The sequence below is a fragment of the Callospermophilus lateralis genome, chromosome 10 (assembly GCF_048772815.1).
Source record: "Callospermophilus lateralis isolate mCalLat2 chromosome 10, mCalLat2.hap1, whole genome shotgun sequence".
Lineage (NCBI taxonomy): Eukaryota > Metazoa > Chordata > Mammalia > Rodentia > Sciuridae > Callospermophilus > Callospermophilus lateralis.
In genome coordinates, this window is record NC_135314.1 from 45,456,474 (window position 1) to 45,483,479 (window position 27,006).

A 27,006-nucleotide genomic window follows, 5' to 3' on the forward strand; every position below is an offset into this window, starting at 1 on the left:
AATCTGCCTTCAGGCAGAGCTTGAAAGTTAAGCTTCTTTTTTTAGCCGAAGGAATCTGGTCAGAGATAGATGACAGGTGAAACTCAGTTTCACCATTTACTACCTGGGTGATAGTAAAACTGACCACTGGTGGTTTATAAAGCAGGGATGAAATATCTGCTTTATCACCCTCTGGTGTGTTGTAAAGATTGAATGAGAATTCCCTCATGTGCACGATGGTTCTGATTTTAAAGTGGTTTCTTATGGGAAATGGCAAGTGTATGATCAAGAACCTGGGTTTGGGTTGCGTTCTTACATATCTGAATTTGATTCCCATTATTTTCTAGCTCTGTGACCTTGTATCATTGGCTTAAGTTGATTGATCTTAAGATTCCTTATCTTCTGAATGGAAAATGGAATATCAAATTTATAGGGATACAAGAATGATCAGTTGATACATTATAATTATTTTAGCTTGGTACTTGGTGTGTGGTATGCACTCTGTAGGCTGCTACTGGTTCTATTTTATTCCATTCCTGACAAACCATGTAAGAAAGAAAGGCAGCTCTAGTAAGAGCTTCCCTGGTGGACACGATGTTCATCAGAATCACAGGAAGCCAAAGTGTGTTACTCCACTCTAAAGGGTAAAGATAGAGTCTGAATCCACTTTTAGGACTTCAATCCAGCAGAAACATCCTATAAACTCTGAGCAGGTGAGTGCTGTTAGTGTAAAACTGTATCCTCCTTTGGGTTCTTTCCTGAAAGTGACCTGGGGGAAAAGATCCCTTAGGATTCCCTGCTGTTGATTTATAGGAAGCCTATTATTGCTGACTCTGCAAAATCTTCAGAACTTGGAACACCCTCTACATAAATCTGTGATAATATTTGTGATGCATCTCCAAAGTAGGGGAAAGGAAATGTGGGAATCTCAACAAGGACTGAGAATTATGATACCCATGAGAAGTCATAGTCAGTAGCCAAGGAGGCACTTGTACTACAAAACCCTTACTTAAATTTCTGCTTCAACTGAAACCAGGCTCCTAGAGGGCAGGTGTCAGAACTGGGAGGAATTTAGAGATGATCTAGGTGAGGACATGTGAATAATCAAAGCCAATGAATAATTGCACCTGCGTTGGTTTGTCCTATCAGTAATAAGCCACATTATTGGTCCGTCTGAATGAGGATTGGGCCTCTCACCTCCCAGTTTAGAAAGTATCACCTTTATTTATCAGTAGGCCCTGCAGGAACTTGGCTTGAACACCACAATCTTCCCTCAAGGCCTGAAAGGAGATAAAATGTGGATGAATGTGGCTATAACTCCCAGGTAAAAGGCTTAGGTCTTTTCAAAGTAATGTGGAGATTCAGAGACAAATAAACCAAGCTTGGTTTGAAGAATCACAGGGGAGAACTCAGAAGAGGCAGCCTTTGAGTGGAGCCTTGTAAACCAGATGCTATGGAAGAGAAAGAAGAAGTACATGCATTGAATGGCCCAGAAGGAAAAGATGATCATTTCCTCTTGGGATAAGGATAGTCTATTTGTCTTTCATTAGCTTCAGGATGTCATCTGTCCACGAGGACAGGCATAGTCCTCTGTATAGTTAGCTGATACGTGTAGAACATCCTGTATAGCACTGGTATCATTGGGTTGTTTGAGAGATGAATAATAAAATATCATAAATTTTTAAAAATAAATTTTGCAAAATTGCAAGATGAGAGAGAATTCCTATGAGTCACACACTCTCATGAACTCATTTATTGGGGTCTTGTAATTGAGTAACCTTTGTGCATTTCTCTTGGAGTGTGGATGGAATCACTGTCCCATTGCCGCCAGCACTGTGTAAAGAGAGGATGAAGTGGAGGAGGAGGGTGTCTTGAAGAAAGGGACAGCGCTTTGGAAGCTCAGGTGATTTACCTGAGGAGATGTCCCTGAGAGGTGGCAGTGCTGGATTCCTAGGAGAAGTGGCAATGTTGGCTCTTAGGCTCAGTTACTTTATAAACTTCTTATTCTGAAGTTTTCATAATTTTAGACTTACAAAATAATTGTGGAGAGTGCCTGTTATATCCTTCCCCAGTGTCTCTAATGTTAGTACCTTATACACTCAGAGAGAGCAATGATAATAACTAAGAAATTAACCTTGGTACACTATAATTTGCTAAAGTTCACACGTTATTTATATTTCATCAATTTTTCCCCAAATATCCTTTCATCCCCGGGATCCAATTGAGAGTCCCACACTGCTTGTAGTTATCAGATCTCTCTGCCATCTAGAGTGGTTTCTTATTATTTTCCCTTCTCTCTCATAATCATGACCCCTTTGTAAAGGTTTGATGATGCTGGGCGCAGTGGCACAAACCCATAATCCCAGCAACTTGGGGAGCTGAGGTGGGAGGTTTGCAAGCTTGAAGCCAGCCTCAGTGACTTAGAAAGACACTGTCTCAAATTTAAAAAAAAAAAAAAAAAACAGAAATGACTGGGGATTAAAAAGTAGAAAGAACAGCAAAAAAAAAAAAAAAGAAAAAAAGAAAGAAAGATAACTCAGTGGTAAAGTAACCCTGGATTCAATCCCCAGTAACAAAAAGAAAAAAGACTGATTAATGAGTCATTTTGCAGAATGTCCTTCAATTTTGTTTCTTTTCCTTTGCTTCATGTTTATGTTGATGGTATTGGGAAGGACACTGAAGAGCTGGAGAGGGGACACATTCTTCTCAGAGCATAGTCTCAGGTATATCATGTTGACATGTACTATTGGTGACATTAACTTTGATCACTTGGTTAAGATGGCATCTGTTGGGTTTCTCCAGGGTAAATGTACTCGTTTACCCTTTGTAATGAGTAATTATTTTGAGAAAAGATGCTTTGAGACTACAAGCATGTCTGTTTCTATTTAAACTTTTAGTAAGAAACTGATTTTAGCATATACTGGTAGATCTCATTTGCTGCCATTATTACTGTGCTCTTCTAAGGGTCATTTCCTTTCTTCCTCAATATTTATTATCTGAAATTCATTTCAGTAAAGAATGTTGCTTTGCTTCTTATTTAGGCTCAGTTATTTTAATTCCACACTTATTTATCTTTTCAATAAAGCACAGATGGAGGAAAAAATAAAAAGAGTTTGGGCTATTGAAAAATATAATTTTTTTTCTTGGAAAGGGGATGAAGATGGTTTTACTGATTTCATTAATATTGACCAAAGGTTATTCCTATATAGGACATTCTATAAGATGCCATAGAAAAAAGAGAAATGCAAAAAAAGTATTCTAAAGTGACTGGCAAATTAGAAATAAATGCTTAAGCTACTTTTTGTGAAAGGGATAATAAAACTTCTCAAATAAACATTGAACTGAAAAATAAGTACATCTATGATTATTGTAATGGTAAAGCTATCATAACACCCTTGATGATCATGACATATGTACAGATCTCCTTAGTTTGTAGGGTTTCATGTATCATGGCCTCTTTCTCAAAGCATATAGAAAGATAAGCCATTTTGGCTGCCTTTGGGACCTATGATTCCTTCTTGCCTGGAAGAGATTATGAGGCTTCAGAAAATACAAACATTGCTCCCCATTAGAAAATGGGGAATTAACACACACACACACACACACACACACACACACACACACACAAACATAATTCACACTATTCTCCAAATTAAACCTCTACTCTTGTGTGTGTTTTGTTTGTTTGTTTCTTTCTTTCTTTCTTTCTTTTTTTGGTACTGGGGATTGAACTCAGTGGCAATTGTCCCCAGCCCTATTTTGTGTTTTACTCAGAGACAGGGTCTCACTAAATTGCTTTGCACCTTGCTTTTGCTGAGGCTAGCTTTGAACTCATGATCCTTCTGCCTGAGCCTCCCAAGCCACTGGGATTACAGGTATGTATGCTTTACTAATTGGTTTGGTATAATCTCAGTAACTGAATATTATCAGAGGGAAATAGGCTGGTATGGTCAAAATCACTGCCTTTTATTTTAACTAGTAGTCAATAAAACTAAACAACAATATTAAGGAGAACACCCAAAATCCTTCAGTGAGAGTAGAATGGGATGCAACTAGGGACAAACATAGATTCTTTTTCTTTAGTGAATGATAAACTATAAAGGAAGCATTTACAGATTCAGACAGAAGACGAATTGCTTAGGACAGTCTCCTGATGGCATAAAAAAATATCTTCCTAACAGCAGAGTTTATTCATCCATAACAGATTTTCAGGTACAATCTTTAGGGTTTTTTTTGTTTTGTTTTTTTTTTTTTTTTTTTGGTGCTGGGGATTGAACCCAGGTACTAGCACATGCTAAGTACAAGCTCTACCACTAAGCTGAACTGACAACCCTCATTTATATTCTTATACAAATACAGGTAATAACCTGAGTTTGAAGAATAGGTCAAATACAGATAATGACCTGTGTTTGAAGACACAGGGAATAATCTGAATTTTAGAGATGAGAAAACTTAATACCATATGCCAATTTTGCAAGCAATGGTGGATCTTGAGATGGAGCATTTGGTTTTCACTTTATGCCATTACCTCTGATCAGTGAAGTTTCTAAAAATTCTTCACAACATCTGTAAATAGATGATGATTAGTATCATGTTTTCATGCTCAGAAAGGCCTTCAGCTGGACCAGTGATGGTAGAGTAGCTCTCTCTATATAAGGGCCCAGATAAACTCCAATCTGGGCGTTAGTTTTCAAATGATATTTTAAAAATTACTGATAAGGGATATATAAAGAACTCGAAAAAACTCACCACACACACACACACACACACGCACACACACACAAACACATTAAAAAAAAACAACAACCAAATAACCCCATCAATAAGTGGCCAAAGGTACGGAATAGATGCCTCACAGAAGAAGAAATACAAAAGGCCAACAAATATATGAAAAGTGTTCAACATCTTTAGCAATTAGAGAAATACAAATTAAAAGTACACTGAGATTTTATCTTGCTTCAGTCAGAATGGAAATTATCAAGAATACAAGCAACAATAAATGTTGGCAAGGATTTGGAGAAAAAGGTACATTCATACATTTTGGTGGGACTGCAAATTGGTGCAACCAATCTGGAAAGCAGTATGGAAATTCTTCAGAAAACATGAAATGGAACCACCATTTGACCAGTTACCCCACTCCTCAGTTTATAACCAGGACTTAAAATCAGTATAGTGACTCAGCCACATCAATGTTCATAGCAGCTCAATCACAATAGCTAAGCTATGGAACCAACCTAGGTGCCCTTCAACAGATGAATGGATATCGAAAATGTTGTGCATATACATAATGTTATATTACTCAGCCATAAAGAAGAATGAAATTATGACATTTGCTGGTAAATGTATGGAGCTGGAGACTATCATGCTAAGTGAAATAAGCCAATCCCAGAAAACCAAAGGCTGAATGTTCTCTCTGATATGTGGGTGCTGACTCACAATAGGTGTGTGGGGAGATGGAGGTTCACTAGATTGGACAAGGGGCAATGGGGAGAAAGCAAGGGGATAGAATGGTAAAGACAGTACAATGAATCAGATATGACTTTCCTATGTTCATGTATGAATACAGGATGTTCAACCACAAGAATGGGAAATTATACTTCATATACTTATGATATGTCCAAATACATTCTACTGTCATGTGTAACTAAAAAGAACAAATAAAAAAAATTTAAAAAATCTTCTCAGAGCAGACAAAGGAAAACGAAAAAGAAAGAAATCACTTATAAGTTACCTATATATTAAAAAGATAACATTTAAAACTATTGATGCATTCTAATGTTTGTGGTATGTGTGTGTGTGTGTGTATTTATTTTTGAGGACCTGAAAAATAATATAAAAAACTATTAGGCAAAATGATTATAATTTGATTCTGACCGAGTATATATGTTTGTTATATCTAGGGAATAAATTTACAGATTATTTTCTTTCCATTTTAAAAATATATATTTATGGATTTCCAAATGATCCGCATTAGTGTTTACAAAATTTATTGCCAGGAATGATCTTTCATGTCTGCCACTTAGAGTTAAGGGGTCCATTTCAACCCCAGAGTCTGAAACTTTGATCTTGAAGGAGACAAGTTTGCTAGATAGGGCATGTTAATGATAATTCTCATGAATAGAACAGAACTTGATTATCATGAAGTTTTTGGCCATATTTTCTCATTTAAACCTCATTAGAATGCTAAATTAATCCCCCATACTGTGAGGAAAGCTGTAGTATAGTAACAGAGTGAACTTGCTTGATCTTGGACCTCTGAGATTGTCCTTGTTCAGATCTTTCACCACTGACTCTTGTACTGAGCCGATATTGGCTTTCAGGACTGTGAGATTCTCTAACCAGAGGCCAGAGGCTGATGACTTATTTATTTTGCTTGAGCTGTTCATGGCCCCTTTTCTCCCTACCTGCTTTATGTCATATTGCCTCTGCCTCTGGTTAGTGACACTTCTGACCAGAAAGGAAAGGAGAACAGAACAGAACCACAGTTGGGCACAGGGGAAACCAAGGGAAGTTTCTCTTATGTAAAGCAAAACATTTAGCCAGTTGTTACTTTCCACCCCAAGCTGGCTAGGATTTGTTGTGACTGTGCTATGTAATCTATGGTGACTTGTTTCCCCCCTGTAGTCCTCAGTTTCTCCATCTGAGGACTTGGAAGTGAAGTCTTCCAAGTCTTGCATCCCCGTGGTTCTCTGGTGCTGGTGATATGTGATTTTATGATTCTGAGCTTCTGGGGAAAAGAGTCCGTTGCAAAGCTGTATTCCAAAACCACCCTGACGCGGGCCCTCCTCTCTGCTTTTGGAGTGGGCCCAAAGGAAAGGTCATTTTTATAGACATCTTGAGGTTGTGTTCCAATGTCCTCATTAAAAAACAGGAGTCCAGACTAGAAGTCCCAGGGGAATATTCAATCAAGGAGAAAAAGGCCAAGTCATTACGGGAACCCTGTCATCAGAGATGTAAACACAGCATTCATTCGTGGACTTTAGATGAAAGTGTGTTCTATTGTGTGCGCTCTCGTTATGTAGGTTCCATTTGTCAAATGGGTTTGATCCTTTGGATAAGTCACCAGAGGTGGGAAGAGAGACAGAGAGAGAAGGAGAGAGAAAGAAAATTACAACTGTAAATTGTCTCTAAACAGTGAAAGATCAAAACAGCCTCTGGCTTTACTGCATGAGTCACCCTTGCAGTCAGACCACAAAAACAAGCGTGGATTCTCTACTTAGCAGTCGTCTTCCTGTCTGGAAAGGAAACACTACTCTGATTGGAGATATTGGCCATTTTGCAGACTTCAAAGCAACTTAGGCAACTGAATAGACAAGAGAGAGTACAGGTAAAACAATTCTCTGAGTGCTTGTTTGGAGAACCAGCTACTTTATTCTAATTTGAAGTTACAGTAAAATGCTTTCATCTTTAGCCAAAGCTGTTTTTATTTTTATTTTCCTTTTTTTCTTACAATTTATAAAAATTGTGTTTGACTACAGTCTAGTACATGCATCTATTTTACCTCAAATAACATAAATTGTTTTTCTGGCTGAAACTTGGGTTCTAGGCACTAAGCTGAGCACTACAGGAGAAGGAGAGATGACTAAGGACCATCTAATGAGGAAGTAAGACAAATACTTACATCATGATTCAATGAAAGGAAATACAAACTAAAAATAGGAAAAACATGAGACCATGAGGGTGTTAAGAAACCAGAGTGGATCTTGATGGATGGTCTACCAGAAGAAAAGGGCAGTGTGCAAAAAGACATTTTGTGTATCTGGGATGTAGCAAGGAATCCAAATTCAGCTTGAAATGTAGCGAACATGTAAAGGAGTAAAAGGAATAAAACTGAAAAGAAATATTGGGATCAGATCTAGAAGGAGTTTGAATGCCTGGGTGAAGAGTTTGTCTCTTATGCTATTTGCCGTAGAGACAGGAAGGAAAGAAGCAGAAACAATATGGGAAGATAAGCTAACCCTGATGAGGGAGAGTTACAAAATCCAGGAAGACCAGTTAGGGGACTCTTCCAGAGTTCAGAGAAGACATTGATTATGGTCCCTCACTGAGCTCATTCCCTTTGGAGCCAGGAGAGGGTTTATAGGAGTGGGTGATATTGCTGTATCTGAACTTCTGCTCAGTGAGGATATCAGTATAAAAGTGTTCATTACAGAATGGCTCAGTGTATGTAAGGTCTTTGAGCTGAGGTGTCTGGGACCTGAGACTGGTCAGTTCAAATTAGCACAGATGAAGGAAGATTCCCCATTTCTCAGACATCCAGGCAAACCATGATAGCTGTACTGCTTCCACAGCATGTGCCATTTGTTTCTTTGGGTTTTGAATGATGGAGTTGATTAGTCAATCCATATTTTCTTTTCTCTTTTTGATTTCTTTCTAGCCAAAGTTCCATATCTAAGTCTTTCAAAGATAGTGATACCTGGAAAGTAGAGCTCCTATTCTGCCTTTGCTGCTTGTTGGATCTTGGGTAAGATACTTGCCCTCTCTGGGTCCTGGTTTCCTATTCTGTAAAGTGAGCCTGTTATGTCATTCAGTGTCCAGGCCTTTCTTGCATCCAACAGTTTAGATGAATATCTAGAACAAGCAGTGTCCTTTACTAAAGTTATCTTAGAAAACAAACCCATCTCCTTAAGCCCAGGAGTAAGCACTTATGTATCATTCTTCTCAACACATTCTGGGTTGTGTTAATAGAGTCACACAGAAGGTAAGTAATGGTCACAAGGACATGCAATTATTTACTACCTATTGAGGACTAGGATCTCAGCTGCCTCTCAGCCCAGTGTCCTCTCTACTCTCCCAGGTGTACTGATATCAAGGCAGGGTCAGTGAAATATTTCACAAGAAATGTGCTTAGTTTTCTCTGATGGTTCTTGAGTATACTGCATTTCCATTGTTTCTTCTGAGTGAGGCTAGGCTATTAGAAAGGGAATCATTTTACTGGGGTCACAGCAAAGTAATAGTAGTTAAATACATTTCCTTCAAGCTACTTCCTTTCATTGGAATGTGTGCAGCCACTGAGGTCCCCTTTATGATCAGAGCTTCCATGAGCATCTGTAGGAGATGATGCACTTGGATGTGGTCAGCCAGAAGAAACTGGATCATCTATGCTTTTCAATGTGGGTCTCTCTGATCATGTAATTATATAAGTTCTGGGTCAAAAAGGATATTGGGGCTTATTCAGTCCATGGCCCTAGTACACTTTACTAGAGTGGCTTTAGTGGTTGTTTAGCATGACCTTATATTGTCAACTGTCTCTTGACACTACCATATACTTGCCCCATAGTTATCTCAAACCCACCATATCTGAAGCAAAATCTGTGTTACCTTCCCCAGATACTTATCTTTTCTTCTCAGATTCCACTGCCATCTATTCAGTCCAACAAGCTAAAACCTGGTCCTTTTACACACATTTTTCTTTTGGATGTAATAAGTCCTGATTGTGCTTCCTATGAAGTCTCTCCACAGCCATTCTCTTTTGAACCCACTTCCATTGTCCCTATTCAGGCCCTCCACCATACTTCTTGGACTACACAGCCTCCCAAATGATTTCTCAGAGTCTTTGGTAGGCAGGTGTACATTTTAAATTATAAATAATACGTAGTTTCCAAACTGATCTACCCTGGAAGATTTTTTTTTTTACCCAGAGCGTCTTTTGGGGAATACTGGTCTAGGTTTTCCAGATGAATTGTAGTCCCCATCATTGTCACATCTGTCCACCCCTCTTTGTCACTAAACTTGTTATTTCCTCTGCTTAGAATGCCCTTCTTCCAGACTCTCGCCATCTGTGGACATCCTACGCATGTTTCACGGCCCAATTCAAATGTCTTCTACTTTCTGAAACCTTCTTTGATCTCATGTCCTAGCATAACCCCCTGAGTGCTCTGAGGGCTGTGTACCCAAGTCTATTATAATATTTGAATCATATTCTAGTTGTGTGAATCTGTGTCTATCAGTAAACAATTTCTAAGATCTTTAAGGGCTGGGAGCTCTATGTTCTTCCTCTCTGTTACACCAGTGCCTAGCATGTTGATTTTGTCTTCATTCACTTACTCCAACACTGATTGAGTAACTTGGTTGATTCTTGATGGACTTCATGTAATAAATGAACTTAGAAATTCTAGAAAAGTGTAACCAGTCTCTTTACCTCTGCTTCTTCTATCTGGGTCTGGGTGGGAAATGAGGATAGGCTGGGACATGGCAGTATTGGCTTAGAAGAGAAGAGAGAACAAAGTTATGGACCATGATAGTACAAAGTCTTTATGGGAGAGGAATTCTGGGAGAGGGGAGCTCCGTCTAAAGTGGAGTTGTTAGGGAAGTCCCCTGAAGTTACAGGAGTTACATATTTACTGTACACTTGTTCTGTGCAGAACATTGCACTAGGAGCTGTGGAGATACGTGAACCTTCAAGGAGCCTCTTATGAGAAGTTAGACTTCCTGAAAATTCCTGGATCCTATTAACAGAAACAGTTCAGCTAGCTGGACAAACAGGGAAATGTGCTTTAAGAATGTGAGCATGCCAGAATCCAAGGGTAAAAAAGCAGGGAGGTCTTGAGGTGGGAAGGAGCCAGAAGAAGTAGAACCATAAGGACCTCAGGATGTGGCACTACTTTGAACTGGTTCTTTCTGAGTGTCTGTTTTGCTTTTCTTTCTGGCTATAGGCCAATATTCTTAGTGTTTCCAGTGATTTGGAAATCTGTATCAGTATCATGGTAGCAGTGAATACCACATCTTGTCGAGTTGCTTCGGACGTGTCATTTTCCCAAAAACGAGATGAGAGATCGGATTGGCTCAACTGTCAACTGGATGTTCTACTTTGACAATTTCTGCCTTAAATATTTTTTTTAAACTTGGTAGGATTATATATAAATATGAAATATCTTAAGAAATAGTGACTTCTTAGGAAAATTCTTCATGCCTACCATTTCCAACTTCAGATTTCAATGGCCTTTTTCAGATAAAATGTGTTTTGTTATATTAAGTAAATATACATTTCTTTTTTAATGTGTGACTGTTTCCTACCTAAGAGTATTCTGGGCCTCTCTAATGCTTTCTGCCATCTTTCCTCTTCACTTCTGTTGATAGTGCACAATTTCTAAGTCATGTCTCCCATTTTCTTGCAACTTTGGGTCAAACCAAGGATACTATGGATACTACTGCAAATTTCAAATATAGTTGCCAAAATATCTTCCAGTATCCTAAAATAGCTAAGAAACTCTTCATTTTTGGGGACAGTCCATGCATTCCCCATCTGTGCATAATAACACTTCCATTTGTACACCACTACAGAATTTATAGTATGTTTCTATGGCTATTACCTTATTTGGTATCCACAACAATCATCAGTCACTCAGGAATCTTTGTTGAGGACATAGGGTGTACCAGTATTGGGGTAGATGTTACAATTTTGAACAAGATAAAAAAAAGTATGATATCAACCTATGGAACTGACAGTTTAGAGGAGTTTATATTTTTATTAACTCTTTTAGAGGCAAAGACATTAAGGTGAAATAATTTGTCCCATTCGGTGACAAATCCAGGACTTACCCTGGCTTCCCATTCCCAACCTCGGATTCTGTTTTACCACTGCCTGTCTCAAGAACCATTGAAAAATTCCTAAGCACCTCCTAGGAGTCCACTGATAAAACTGTCTAATGCCAATGAGCATGTCAAAGTGGCAAACAGAGAAACCAAGCATCAAAATTAAGCAAGCAATAAAAGAAACCAACTTCTAAAAGCCCGCATGTGCATGTTGGAATGAGGGAGCTCCCAAAACAAAACAACTAATAAAAACAACAGCCACTTGAAAATAATACAAAAATTAAAAGACACAGAGAAATGTTTTCTTCCAAACCTAGCAGCTAGCATACTGTCCCCAAGTTGTAGAAAGCAAGATGTGATGTGAGCATTCAGGTCCAGCTGAGAACAGAACTCTGCATCTTTGTCTTCCACATAGCCCTATTGACAGGCTGCACAGGACTCAAATGTGAAGAGGCTACAGCTTTGCTTTGAACATATGATCAGTAGGAGTCCCATAGGAGTTTCCAAAGAGAGGCAGGAGACCTGATAGAACAGGGGCCTTCTTCATGCCTACCATACTTTGTGCTGCTGTTCTAAGCTAGCTGCCTCCTGCCTGCAATGACTCTGTGTATCTAGTGCAGGCCTTGGTTGATGCACGACTAGAAAGGAAGATGTGGTATTTGTTTCCTGAACTGTACTAATAGATCTCCCAAGTTAAATCATTGTACTTTTATATTTATCTCTGTTCCCCTTCATTTTTAAGCTAAAAGATATAGCTCTGGGATACTCAATCCCACAGATGATGGACAAAAACTGAGGAGAAAGAGAAGATTTTTCTTTGAATTCATAAGGGTTTGAATAAGACTATGGCACCTGTCTCAAGAGGAAGAGGATGTATATGTAAACTATGACTGAATTATAATATAATAAGGGACATGCATACATTTTGCAAAATCCCAGAGGATAAAGTGAGAATCAATCTGGGTGGGTGCTTCAGAGCTGGATCCTAAAGGTGGAAGTCTCCTCTTTAGAAAAATGTAGTTGGGACTGAGAGGAGGAAGGCAAGGGAAAATCATGCCATGTAAGCAAAGGCTTGGGGCTATAAAAGGACGGTATGCCCAGGGAGTGTTTGATGAAATACTGACTGCATTTCTGGTAGCAAAACACTGGTGTAGAGAAATAAAGTTGATGGATTCTCAGGTTTTCAGGTAGACTAGCCACTTTAACAACCAATGCATTTATCTCAGAATCTTAAGGAGTAGACTTTTTTCTCACTCCCTTCACAGTGCAGGGTGGCAAGGAGTTATGCTCCAGACAGCCACTCAAAGTCCCAGGTTCCTTCCATCTTGTAGCTCAGCCCTCCCATTAGTCCCATATCTTTATCACTCAGCTGGTGGGTGGGGAAAAATTATAGAAAGGAAGATCCTGAACATATAGAAAGTTTAAAGAGGAAACCTGGAAGTTTCTTACTTTACTCCAACTCAGATTCCTTTGACTGAGCCTAACCACCTAGGTACATTTAACTGCAAGGGGGTCCTGGGAATAAGAAGCTAAGGGGAGAATCCACTGTTTAGTAGAACACTCTCTACCACAGTTTGGAGTCTGGAGATCAGAGGATGAAGATAATGAGGGCATTTTGCACACTTGCTGAAGCCTTCTAGAAGGTCTGGGGAAGACCATGTGATCAAGGAATCTCAGAGGATTCTGTGTGAGAGGTACCTCATAGCCAGATTCTCAGAAGAAAGGAGACGGATGATTCTAATTGAAAGATGCTTGTACACAGTTGAAAACAATCTGTTCCAGCCATGAGAAAATGGACAAGAAATCTTTCTAGCTCACTCTTAAAATGGTAGCACAAGGAAACTCAGCCAAGTAGACAACTCACAGTCGCAACATTTATAGATCACCGTGTGCTTTGCTGTATGCTCACACACAAAGTTCTCAGTTGGTCCTCACAATAGCCTTAGGAGGAGGACACGGTTGAAAATTATTGTTCCCTTTTTTAGAAATGGAGAAACCTTTGCCCAGAGAGATTAAGTTGTGTAGGCCTAGTGGAGATGCTGACCAACTTTGGGGCATTGACCCAGATCCAACTCTGTGCATGAGGCCAGGATCTTATAGAAGTTTTCCTTAATCCCCCACCTTCTGTCTGCCTGACTTTTGGAATCAGTGAATCAACTCCTCATTCAGAGAGCATGTACACGTTAGCTGTCAAACAGCGCACGCAGCATCTGACAACCCTAATATCACTGTTTGTATTATCAGACAATTACCAGCCGAGCTCGTATTCATAATTTGACTAACAACCGCGACAATGATTATTTTTCCTTTTCTGGCAAAACAAATATAGCAGCATTTTCTTTTCAGCATCAGCGCTGATGCTCCTTGGCATTCTATCAGCTGAAGGATTTTTTTTTTTTTTCAAAAAAAAAAAATGTTAGTCGTACTCCCCCACATCTCGCTAACTTTACAGTCCCCCATGGCATCTGTGTGCAGTGAACTGAGCTGTTGAGACTAAATGTAATTTGCAATCAAGCTTCTGTTAACATGGAAATGTACCGGCTGGTCTGCTGCAATATGGGTTCTCATTCTGTCTAGCATATGGTTGCATTAAATCCAGTCTCCAGAATGTCTCTTGTTACCACATTGTCAATCCGTGCAGAGCAGAGAACCCTAAAAAATCACTAAAGGAACATATTTTTGGAATTGGCGCTTCTATTGGATCTTGACAAGAGCTGTCCAAAGACATACTTGGTTACTTGAAATGAACTAGCCCTGTCAAATCCATGCACACATACACACATAGACACACAGCAAACTTGAAAAATGGGTTCGATGGTCTGTAGTTGCAAGCCTAGGATTTACACTGGAGGACAAAGAATAAGATGTGGAACTCAGTTCACTAGTTTCATTTAAGACTGGTTTATTTATTTAGTTTTTCTTGCTTTCTCAATCTTCACGGAATCCCAGAATATTTGTGTTAGATGGGACTTTAGAAATCTTTGCAGCTCAAAGAACAGGCTCCAGGATCAGATCAACCTGGGCCCAAATCCTGACCCTCAGCCTGCTTACCCTGGTCACAGTGGGTACGTTCTGATGTTTTGTGTGCCTCAGTTTCTTCTTCTGTGAAATAGAGAGAAATGAGGGTTACTTCGCAAGTTAGAGCCTTCTGGAGGACTAAATGCCCGAGCACCACACCTGCCTCAATAAATGATGGCCATTTGTATTAGTAACCTCTTTACCACCAACTCCATTCTGAAAATGAATGCTTAAATCCATCCCAAAACATTACCTGCTGTTTTTCTTTTCTTTTCTTGCACCCCTCTGTTGTCCACAGTGCCAGTCCCTTCTAAAGAAGCCCATTTTCTTCTGTATGACTATGTTCAATACTTATTCCTTATATGAAGCACAGATCTGTCCTCCACCTTCACCCTTTCTTTCAGGATACCCAGTCTAATTTGATGTGCTCCTTTGAGTACCCGAGGAGGGTAATCGTACTCTATAAGCACTCTGCTTTTGTTTAGCCCCTATAAGTCCTTCTGACAACTCAAAGGGGAGCCCCCTCATCAGGCTGGGGTGTGCTCAGTTTTGTCTGTGTTGCTCTAGATCTCAGAAGTGTGGACTGAGCACAGTATTGGAGTTGTTACACCAAACTGGTCCTAACTGGTGATATGCGAGGATTTGCCTGATTTCTTCAACACATCTGGAAAGCGGACCTTTTTGCACACAGGATCCTCGGGTTTTATAAATATACCACTCCATGGAAAATTTACAAATAGCAGTTTTCAAACTATTCTTTCATACTTTAAATTCAATAGTGGGAGGAACTTTAGACTTATAGGTCTCTGCATCATGTTGTGGAGAAAAATCATTTTCCCAGAGAGTAACTGCCCCTCCTTATGAACCTGCAAATATCCTGAGTGCTCAATCTGCAGGTCTGAAGTTTTGTGGATTTCATTAGATGTGCTTCAAGCAGGAAACCACGCACAGAAAGTGTGTGAGACACCCATGTGCTGGGATGCAATATTCCTCCAATATTTGAAAAGCAATTGAGAGGTGGAAACAAAAAGAGGGAAAGCATTCTAGTCACTCGTTCATTAATTTGCTTAAAAACTCTTTGTGAGCCAGACATCAGGGATGTCTAACAAACTGTTCCTGCCATTGAAATGCTGGCAGACAGGTTAAAGTCAATTAAGATAGAGGGTGACAGGATCTATAATAGGTCAAGTGCAGGGTGCTCTGAGGGCCACCTCATCTCATCTTGAGGGGCTCAACATCCAGAGATAGGGACAAATGTAAGCACTTTGAAGAAGGAAATTATTCAACCGATGTTTTCTGAGCACTCAGGATATGGTTAATCTACAGTGAAAACTAAGATACTGCTTGAAATTTATCAAATTTAACAACCTCAGATATTTTTAGGTGTGGGCTTTAATCAAGTACAAGTACACACACACACACACACACACACACACACACACATATAATTTGAACAAGCTGCGGTCAGTCTTATGGAGGAAAAGGATTCCATGGAATTCTAGTAGAAAAATTAGGTGGGCCTCTGATTTAGAGGGGATGCTTCTCCAAGTGCATCCATGTAGAGGTCTGAGACAGGAGAAGCAATAAGAATGAGAGAGATAAGGAGGGTGTGTGTGTGTGTGCCAAGACTGGAAAGAAGGACCATGCTTGGGGAGTTTGAGGAAGTGGAGGAAGCAGTGGCAGGAAAAGGACCAGGGAAGGTTTTGCAGAACATGTGGCCTCACTCGGGAGGCAGCAGGGGCTATATGCACAGAGGTATGGAGGCCCAAGAGGACACATCCAGTTCTGACAGAGAGAAGTTCAAGGAGTGGCCAGAAGTGGAGAGGATGGCTGTTGCAGATCATAAATGGCATCGTAAACTATGTCAAGGGATTAATTTTATCTGGAATCTCCACAAGTATTGATGATATACTAAATTTGTCTTATTGTTAAATAATTAAATTCAATAAATTAAATTGTATCTCCACTTTGTCACTTTGGTCCCAGCTGTGATTTGGGATCTGCGGTGCCTTACATGTTGTCAATCTGTGGACCTCCATGTGGTGTCATGGTGCTGTGATCCCTTGATGCAGGGAGCCAGCAGCTTCTGAGGTCCACAGAGACACTAGCTTCAGCCCCCGAGGGATGTGTGCAAACTGCTCTTGCATTCCAACAGGAAGGTTTCACCCAAAGGTGTGAAGGATGAGTCACCCCATGACGCAGATTATTTTCGGCTGCCAGTTGGCCATCTCTTATTGAGATCACAGAAATGAGAGGCCTGTTAGACTATTCAGCCCAGCACTCAGACTCGGTGGAGAAACTCATTAACTCCATTTAATTAGAGAAACCAAAACCTTTCAACCTACTTTCATGTCAGCTACTTCCTACCACCTCATTAATATATTTTTTAGAAATTTTACACCTTTAATGTGGGAATGATTTTCTTAATTCTTTCAACACCAGAACTCCATAGATTCCAGCTACTTAGCTAGAGAACAAGTAGCACAATTATATAAGTGGCAGTCATGATGCTTTGAACCAATATCTCTTGGTATTATTATATATGAGATTTTTGGACTGAGTTTTCTATGGACATTCTCGACAAAGACATCTAACCCTATAAAATTGCAATTATTAAGACTATCATTTTTCTTCATAGCATTTTACAATTCTTGAAAAGCTTTACATCAATCAGTGGATTCTCATAAAATGCTAACACAGATTAGGGGCAGGCAGTATTATCTCCATTTTAAAGATGAGAGTAGTTAAAGGATTTCTCAGAATGACAGTAACGTGCTTCAAGGGTTGACAATGAGGACACAGATTTCAGGCCCAAGTGTCTCGTGATACTATTCTGTTAATAACAAATAGGATGTTGGAAGGAGATGCTGGTTCTGTGGAAAAGATTATAAATTTGGTTTAAGAGACGTGAACTTCAGCTGAGTAGAGGACCTGGCACTGTATGACTATTTGCATAGTGTTGTCTCTCAGCTGCTCCAGAGCTGCATAAGCACAGGCTTTTCAGCCTAGCAGAGGTCAGCAATTTTATTAAGTCAAGATCTTTTTGAATTAGCCTGAGAGTCTATGGTTAGGAAGTAACCTTTCAATCCATCCTAAATGTAAGATAACTGATCTATTCTAGCTGACCACAGTACAGGAAAAGGTGGTACTTATATGTTTTCATACCCTTTATCTTATTTGGTACTCACAGCACTGCTGTGAGATTCGCATTCTTGTCTCTCACACACCAATCAGGAAATGGAACTCTGTTAAAGTGCAAAAATTATCCAATGGCTAACAGCTAATAGTGGAACCCTGGAGGCTTGAATCTTGAGCCTCTGCCTCCAGGGCAGGAACTTATTCTACTGTTTCCAGTGCAATTAGCTTAAGCTTCTGCTTTCCTCTTTCTGCAAAAGGTAGGAAACCTTCCCTTAGGAATCTTCAGATTCTCTTCCCAGGCTTCTGATCAGGCCAGCTTTTTAGAAAGGCTCTTGTATCTGTCACCTATGTTTTCGCAGGAATTTGAAACTTTGGGTTTTTTCTCTTAAGGTATACATATTCTCATTTTTACAATCACCCTGTTTGCTATAATAAATAACTTTTTGAGCCCTTGCTATGCTTTTGGCACTGGAATACAATAACAGACAAACAGATATTCCATGTCTGTCTAGACTTCACATGCTTATGGCGGGAAAGCTCTCTTTCCTGTAAATGGTCCTCAGGACCCACATATTTCACAGGTAATCATTTACTCCTGCAATTTTAAGGCATTTTTAACCTTAATTTGGGTGCTAGGAATATTTAGCCAAATATTTTGCTGGGAAGAATATAGGCAACAAAGAGGGAAAAAAAAAACATGAAACAGTGAGGATACTATATACTTCAAAGAGGCAGGTGGTTCTGCTGTCAAACTGACATTAAAATATATTTTGGAGTGTGGATGTGGTGTTTCTCAATAACCCTGGGAAGAAACGATTTTGGCAGCTTCACAAGGGTTTCTCTTTTTAGTAAAGGGGATGTCCTTGCATTTGATCATAGGAATAAATCCTGAAACCAGGAAGTAGTTTGGGCTTTATCTTGGTTCTTGCTGAGGTTTTGGAACAGATTGTGACACAACTGACTCATGAGCACCTTAAAGAAAAGGGACTGATCACTAGGAATTAATGTGAGTTTACTATAAACAGGTGGTACAGGACACATCCTATTTCTTGTCACATTACTAAAAAGGAAAATCAGCGTATTAGGGGAAGTTTTGCCAATGGACTTAACATGTCCTCTCTGATGTGACTGGACATAATGTGGTGAACTAGGAGCAAGGTCCTATCATATTCATGGGTCTCGTGGTTGGCTGAGCTAAAAATGGCTCCTAAGTGTTGCTACAGTCCCATGTAGATGAGAAGGAGATCTCAAGTGATGACTGACAACCATGTTTTTCTGTTCAATATTTTTTCACAAATTACTTGGAATATTATCCAGAAGAAATAATATTCAATTTTTCAGATTATACCATACTAGAATAAAAATTTGGGGAGAATAAGAGGAAGGGGGGATTATAATCAATGGGTTCAGTGTTGTTGTGTGATAAGGGGAATAAGTTCTGGGATTCTATGGCACAGAAGGGTAAATACAATTAACAACAATGTATTGTACATATCCAAAGAGTTAAGAAAGAGGAGTTTGAGTATATTTACCATGAGGAAATAGTAAAATTTTAAGGTAATAGATATGCTATTACTCCGGTTGGTGACTACACAATTCTATGCATGAATGAAACCATTACATCATACCTCTTAAAGATGCACAAGTATTATGTGTCAATCAAATTTTTTAAAAAAAACTGAAAAGGCAAATATCACAGACTTGCAAAGAGGTGGCATGAGCTCTTGCTCTGCCAGAGCTGAAAAAGCTCTGGCTCTGAAGGAAGAAAGAGCTGACCTTGAAGCTAGGGATATATTTCAGTTGGTAGAGTGGTTGCCTCACACGCACAAGGCCCTGGGTTTAATCCCTAGCAAAAAACAAACAAACAAACAAAAAAACCCTGACCTTGTCTCTTGTCTCTGGCGCTTACTTCACAGGAAGGTAACCACGAGCAGGAGATTCATCTCTCTGAGAATTCAAGCTTACCACCTGTTAAGTAGCCATGTATTGTTTTTAATTTTTTAAGTCAATATGAAAATTTAAAAGGAAGCATGCTATGGCTTGGTATCATGCCTGGCACATATTATCAATACATTAATTGCTATTGTAATAATTAGAGATTTATTTCTAAAATGATCTAGAAACCAATCATGGTGCCACACACCTATAATTCCAGTGCCATAGGAGGCTGAGGCAGGATCACAACTTTGAGGTAAGCCTCAGAATCTTAATGAGACCCTGTCTCAAAATAGAAAATAAAAAGGGCTAGGGTTGTAGCTTTAAGGTAAAGTACCTCTAGGTTCTGTCCCTAGTACTGCTAAATAAATAAATAGATAATCTAGATCTTCTTGAGCACAGAGCTAAAATCAGCACAAGGAAGCAAAGCAGATGTACACTGTGTACATGGGGATGGTATTGGAATCATCAGGATTAAATTCATGACATAAGTCTTCGAAGAAATGCTTAGCTCATGACAGCCTCTTTTAATATATGTTAATGATGAAATAATTAGCCAAGCAGATTTTAAATTACAATAAAAAACACCAAAGAGGATCCTATTGATGTTATATCTGTCAAATGTTTTCATATATGATGGGATTTCGTTGGAGAGTGCATGGATATATTTATTCTGCATTATTCTCAAGAGCATTACTAGGCTAAAATTGGAAGGAGTTTTAAGGAAAAGAAATTTAGATGATACTAGAAAACTTTGTGTTGTAGTCAGAGCTTCCCTATCATGGATATGTGTGGCTGAGGGTAGGGGGAACACAGGAGACCCTCTACCTGATAGCTGGTTGCTCTGGTATTGACTGACGTGGAGGCTGCGCTGGTGGCATGACGGAGACATAGGCATTGTGAGTGTATCTCTATTTCTGAATATTGGTTTTGTTTTGGGCAGTGAGTTAAGTGCTGGTGCCAAAATACAAGAGTCTGTCTCAAATCTTCAATGAGGTCATTGCTGGAGAGAAAAGGAGCCCTGAAGTCTCCTTGAGAGAAAGAGGAAGACTTGGAAGATTAGTAGAGGTTTTCCAGGCAGGAGAGTGTTCCACTCAGAGAGAATCGCCAGTGTCAAGGTTAGAGGTCTGAGACATCATAATAAATTCCCCAAAAGACAAATGTTGCTGGGAGCAGACATTGCCAGGAAGGAAAGGATTAGATCATGAAGGCCCTCCAATGCCCTGCAAGAAGTACTGGGGCCTTGGGCTCTTTCCCTGTGCATCTTTTGTATCTTGGGCATAATTTGAGCACTGATCCCACTGTATAATTGCTTTAGAACTGGTCTGCTCCATATACTATGAGCTCCTTGAGGGCAGAGACCATGTCTTATACATCCTTTTATCATCACAACCTACCCTGAGATTGCCACAGCTTATGAACTGAATAAATCCCACTGAATGAAAGAATAAATAAATGAAAGCAAAATGGATCTCATTTACAGAACCGGTCCTAGTGTGATTTATAAAGAGGTTTTGGATTTTCGGAGTTTTCTGAAGCTGTGCTGAAAGTAGCATCAAAAATTACTTCTAGGGAGCTATATCTTCTGCAGAGCATGTCTGCAGATGCTAAAGCCAACGGCAATTGCTAACATTCATTTAGCACGCTGTACTCATGCCCTCTGCTGAATACTTTACATGTCTTGTCATTTAATCTACACACCCTCTAGGGCATGTGTGTATCCCCCTCCCCACCTCTGTAGATGAGGAAGCTAAGATTTGCAGAAGCAGAGTAACTCAACCAAAGTCACAGAGTAAGGATGTAATGAAGCCAGAATTGGAACCCAGGTCTGCTTGACTCCAGAGACTGTGATTTAACTACTATACTCTCCATGAAATGAGGTATTTTACTCAGAAGGAGGCTGGGCTATCCAGGATGTCACATCTACCCCTAGAGCCTCTTTAGAACTAAAAAAAAGCTTTGATTTTTTTTAAAGGGAGACTTCTGGTTGCATTGTAACATAACCTCTCTTCTGACAGTGGTGAGAGAGAGTGTCTGTAGGACTGGTACAAGTTTGGAGGAAGAAACTGGAGCAATAAGGATGTTAGAGCAGTGGCCACAGTGCCCTGCTTTCCACACATTACTGGGCCAGAGGTGGCAACACTTGGTCAGAGAACAGAGATTACAAAGTAGCAAGAGCAGGAGGCAGTGAGAAAGTGGAAACTTCAGGCCCTTCTTGCCTTCACACTTCTAGTCTTAAAAGATCTTTGGGATGTTTCTTTGTCTTCCACTTGGGTTGGGATGTCTCCTGCATGGGAGCTGCTTGGCTTCTGAGATGCTCCAGAGAACAGCATGGGTTCCATATAAAAGGGTCAGGAACTCCCCGCTTAGTGCTACATCTAAGTTCAAGCCTAGAAGAGATGCAAGGTCAGCCTGAGGGGCTTCAGGCCTGACCAGCTATCAGTAGGAAAGGAGACCAGAACTCAGGGAAGATGCTGGCTTCAAAGTACTGAATACTTATCAAAAGAAAATGAAATCAGTATGCTGATGAGACATCAACACATTTCTTGCAACACTATTCACAATAGAAAAGAATCAACCTAGTTGTCCATCCATGGGGGAATGGATGAAATAAATAGAAGAAAATGTGCTATATTTACATAATGGAATACTATTTATCCATTTTAAAAAGCACTGAAAACCTGAGTGAATTGGAGGATGTTATGTGAAATACAGTAAGCCAGGCACAGAAATTCCAAGTATCACCGAAATGATCTCACTCATTTGTGTAATCTAAGAAAGCTGATCTCATAGAAGTACTGAGTAGAATCATGGTTACCAAAAGCAGAGGAGGGCAGGGAGCCGAGATGATAGAGAAAGCTTGGTCATTACACAAAAAAATTATAGATAGGAGGAATACCCTGTATCGCACAACAGAGTGATGTTAAGTAACAGCAGTGTAGCACGGATTTCCAAATAACTAGAAGAGAGGATTCTGAATGCTCTCACCAAAAGAAATGACAAAACTTTGAAGTGATAGAGATGTTAAACACAATGAATTGATTATTACATAGTGTATATATGTATCTAAACCATCATACTGTATCCCATAAATATGTACAATTATTATGTATCAATTAAATATAGAATAAAACTTAGAAAAATGTAAGTCCTGAATGTTTGGCTGACTTTTGCTTGCTGCTTGGGTCTGGCAGATGGGGGTGGGCAGGAGGTTAAGGAACCTCAACAGACGGAGGCAATCAGTGGGTGTTGGTAGCCATTCTTCCTAAATGCTAAAAAGATGGTCACCTCGTGTGTGCAAAGATCAAGCTCAAATCCAAGTTTCTCTTCTCTGGAACTCAGAAGAGTATAATTCGTTTACAAACCAAAGGAGGAATGTTCTCAGACAATGGTAGCATATGTGGAATACAATGGCTGCCGTGGCTCTGATTCTGGGGTGTGAATTCTACTGACCAGTCATAAGATCTCTGTCTGCAGAGATCTGTTTGTCCATCTGCAAGGACAGAGATGAAAGAAAGGCAACTTGTTATAAAACCCAAAACCCTCCCCTCCCTTGTGACTGGTAACAGAAAGATGTCCACATACTGCCATCTGGTGGTTCCTACTGGTCACTGCAGCATGAATGAGACCATTCAAAGGTACAAATTCCTGGCCTCGAGGGACTCTAACAGGGTGGGGGACCTGACATGTTAACAAATAATGATAACTTGAGCATTATTTTAAGAAAAAAGGTGCAAGGTGTTATGAAAACACAGGGCCTCTCCCTGGGGGTGTGGGGAAGAACTTCTGATCTGGGTCTTGAAGCATACCTTGAGGTATGCCAGTGGCAAAGAGCAAGAGGTTCATTCCAAACAGAGAGCAGCACTGTCAAGTACTTGGTGTAAGGTGCTGGTTTAATCTGGCTGGTAAGTAAGGCGACTGGGAAGAAGCTGTAGAGAAAAAGGTGACCAGGAAAAGCCTTGAATACTTATCTAAAGCAATGAGGCTACGCAAAAGTAACCAATAAGAAGATAATGGGATTATATTTCAGTGGTAAAGAAGTATGGACAATAAGTACATATGCTTTTCAAACATTCTGAACTTTCATTGCTTGAAATTGTCTATGAGAACCCATTTAGTGAAATAGGCCTAACCATAGCAGCTGGGATTGAAGCAGGAGTGGGGATTCAGACCCCAAAGAATGATCTCCTGTCTCACCCGCCCTCCCCCCCACCCCCTGCAACCACTGGTGGTGCAGGTGGATGCCTTTGTGCAATGTGAAAGCCTCTGCAGAACCTCATCTGATAACAACTGCCATGGAGGATTCCTAAGGTGACCCTCTTTGTTCTGGTTTTAGAATCTACTAAATCCTGTCCATCCTGTGGAGTAGGATATTCATCAATTGAATTCAAGATCTTTTCCTATGCCTTTTGCTACAGTTGTTCTGGAGATACAATTTTATGGTAATGCCATTTAACAAGTTAACTTTTCCAAACACATGACCTGGATCACCCAGTCCCTGGATCCCGGCTTTATTTCTCTAGAGGACATAGGTAGTAGGAGGACACATGAAGCCATCTCTGCAGTATCAACTAAGCACCACTAGTCTGCTGCCTGATGTATTAATTCACATTCAGTATCTATGGCATATGTGTTATCCTCAACCCACAGATCGATCGTCTATGATGAGTTATAGGAAGAAATGCTTTGGCTCTTAGTAAGAGCAAGAAAACTGCTGCTTTCATTCCAAGAACTGCACTTTGTAAATACTCAAGAGCTGTCTGGTAAGTGGATGAATTATCAAGCTCCGCAGGAGTTTCTGTTCTGTGAAGACATGTAGCTGCTGGATGGCATTTGTCATACGACAAGAGATCTCAGTCCAAGAATTGACGAAGAGTGTCTGGTCCCCTGATGGACAAAGGCTGCTTTGTTCCAGCCAATGAGGTTATCTTCTGCTCTCTTCAGAGCCACACTTTCAGAGGCAAAACACGAATTCCACCCACCAAACAGTATTTCCTCTTATTCCTTCTCATGCTCCTTGTCTTTACTAACGCCTTGCCCACTCTCTCTGCATGATGGGGTCAGTTTGCTCTCACTTTCCCACACTAACTTCTCTGTTTCGAGGCTGTGTCCGGAACTGCCTCCTTCTTGCCATCTGGTAGCTCTCTGTCACATCTCCCCACCCCGCGCCCCCACCTTTTCTTGGAGGCCTTCACAAAAAGATGTTAACTTTCACTCAATGACTTTTCCCAGTACATGATTATGTACATAGTGTTTTCCGCTTGGTTGAATAACAACTTTAGCATCGACTCTTGCTTGCATTACTTAGGTTAATTGTTATTTTCCTGAGGGCACACTGACCAGTGTCATTTTATGTACAAAGTGCCAAGTTCAATAAACATTAACTGAGTGAATATCACACTTTAGAACTAATGGGTTGGGGCTTGTTCTCTGTTTTATTAGAGGAAATGGAAATGGAACCTAGTCTCCTGCCTTTGATGAAGAGCAGCAAGGAAGGAGTGTTTTGCACATTTGTAGGCTTTGTGAGCATCCTTACTGTTCACTTAACCTTGTTAAGTTGTTTCTGTTCATTTCAAAGCTTGTGTCCCTTCACTCAATTGCTCTCCTTCAAGGGAGAAGCTGCTGTGCTTTTTTTGGGTCCTGCACATGATCAGTCACCACTTTTTCTTTGATGAAGTTTTAGTATCCTTTTAAAGACCCATCTGGATACTGAAAATATTTGGGAACTTGTCCCCCCCCCCCACCCCCGGAATTACTCTGAATAAAACTAGTGAGGTGGTGAATAGGGCAGGTGACTCAGGTACTATCTCGTGTTGCTCAATAGATTCATGGCTCTTTGAGGACCTGGATGAACAGCCGTCAATGCAGGGAGCTGGGATGGATGATGTTAGTACATCTCTACTTGAGCCCTGGCTCTCCTAGTTACATGAGTCCTGGGTAAGTCCTTGTTTCAGGGCCTCAGTCTTATCATCTGTGATAAGTGGGACTAGATGCCTCAGGATCTTCCATTGCTGAAAATGCCTTGAATTTTTAGGGAGGTTTGTATCAAATAATCCCTCCCCTGCCCCCCGCAAATTTGAATGACTAATTTAAACTACTGAGTAATTTTCAACCAATAAAAATCCAGTAGTGAATCTTGTTCTTTTCTAGAGAAGCCTGTACAAAGACCTGTGTAAATAATGCAGATAGGAAGCACACCTCCAAAGTGAGTCTGTTCATGCTGCATGTACTTGGAGTTTCAATAAGCTCAGGAATTCAAGACAGCAAGTATATTTTTCAGACACTCAGGACACTGGATTATTAGTTCACCAATAGGAAAAAGCTGATGGAGTCGGGGCAGGGAATTGACACCCCTAAAACAGTCTCACATCATAACCTAAGATTTTGAAGACACAGGTTAGACCCTAAATGGAGCTAAAACCATGGCATTGCAAAGGGCTTTGGAATAAGATATTATTTGTACTTAGTTACCAATGGTGTTTAGTGCCTTTGGTTGTGAGAAAGAGAAACCCACTCAAACTGAGCAATGGAGAATTTATTTTAAGAACACACACATGTAGCTTTCCTGGAAGCTGGGCAAACCTTAGCCACAGGCCTCACAGCACCTCGGTGGGAAATGTGCTCTGGCTCCAACTAATGTGCTTGGGCTGCTCTGCCCCTGGGATGGGGAAACAGGGCACAGGCCCTGGTGGTGTTTCACCTTCAGTGTGACTCAACAACTCTATCAATTTCTGCTTCACTTAGAATCTGCTCTTTTCTCTTCATATCACCACGCTGCACAATTGACCTTCCCTCTAAAAACTGGAACAAAACAGGGATGCCCTCTTTCACCACTTCTGTTTGACATAGTTCTTAAAACTCTAGCCAGAGCAATTAAACAGATGAAAGAAATTAAAGGGATATGGATAAGAAAAGAAGAACTCAAACTATCACTGTTTGCCGGTGATGTGATTCTATACCTGGCGGATCCAAAAGTTCCACCAGAAAAATTCTAGAACTAATAAATGAATTCAGCAAAGTAGCAGGATATAAAATCAACACCCATAAATCAAAGGCATTTCTGTAGATTAGTGACAAATACTCTGAAGGGGAAATGAGAAAAACTACCTCATTAACAATAGCCTCAAAAAAAAAAATGGGAATCAACTTAATGAAAGAGGTAAAAGACCTCTATAATGCAAACTAAAGAAAGCAATTAAAGAAGACCTTAGAAGTTGGAAAGATCTACTTTGTTCTTGGATAGGCAGAATTAATATTGTCAAAATGGCCATACTACCAAAAGCACTATACAGATTTAATGCAATTCCAATCAAAATCTCAATGACATTCTTCATAGAAATAGAAAAAGAAATCATAAAATTCATCTGGAAAAATAAGAGACCCAGAATAGCCAAATAATCC

At 40.0% G+C, this 27,006-nt stretch overlaps 1 protein-coding gene across 9 annotated transcripts in view; it reads left to right on the forward strand.

Annotated features, from left to right (window-relative positions):
* The window catches only part of Tprg1 (tumor protein p63 regulated 1), a 207,995-nt gene that overhangs the window by 25,932 nt on the left and 155,057 nt on the right, over positions 1 to 27,006 (forward strand). The window contains exons 1-3 of one of the 9 annotated variants that reach the window (XM_077110426.1): positions 3,783 to 3,854; positions 7,002 to 7,306; positions 8,357 to 8,443. The exons of 7 other annotated variants lie outside the window; for them this stretch is intronic. The gene's annotated coding sequence lies outside the window, so the exon portion shown is untranslated. Of the gene's footprint in view, positions 1 to 3,782; positions 3,855 to 7,001; positions 7,307 to 8,356; positions 8,444 to 27,006 lie in introns of those variants that run through there. One more of the 9 variants, XM_076867491.2, reaches the window with a different exon arrangement.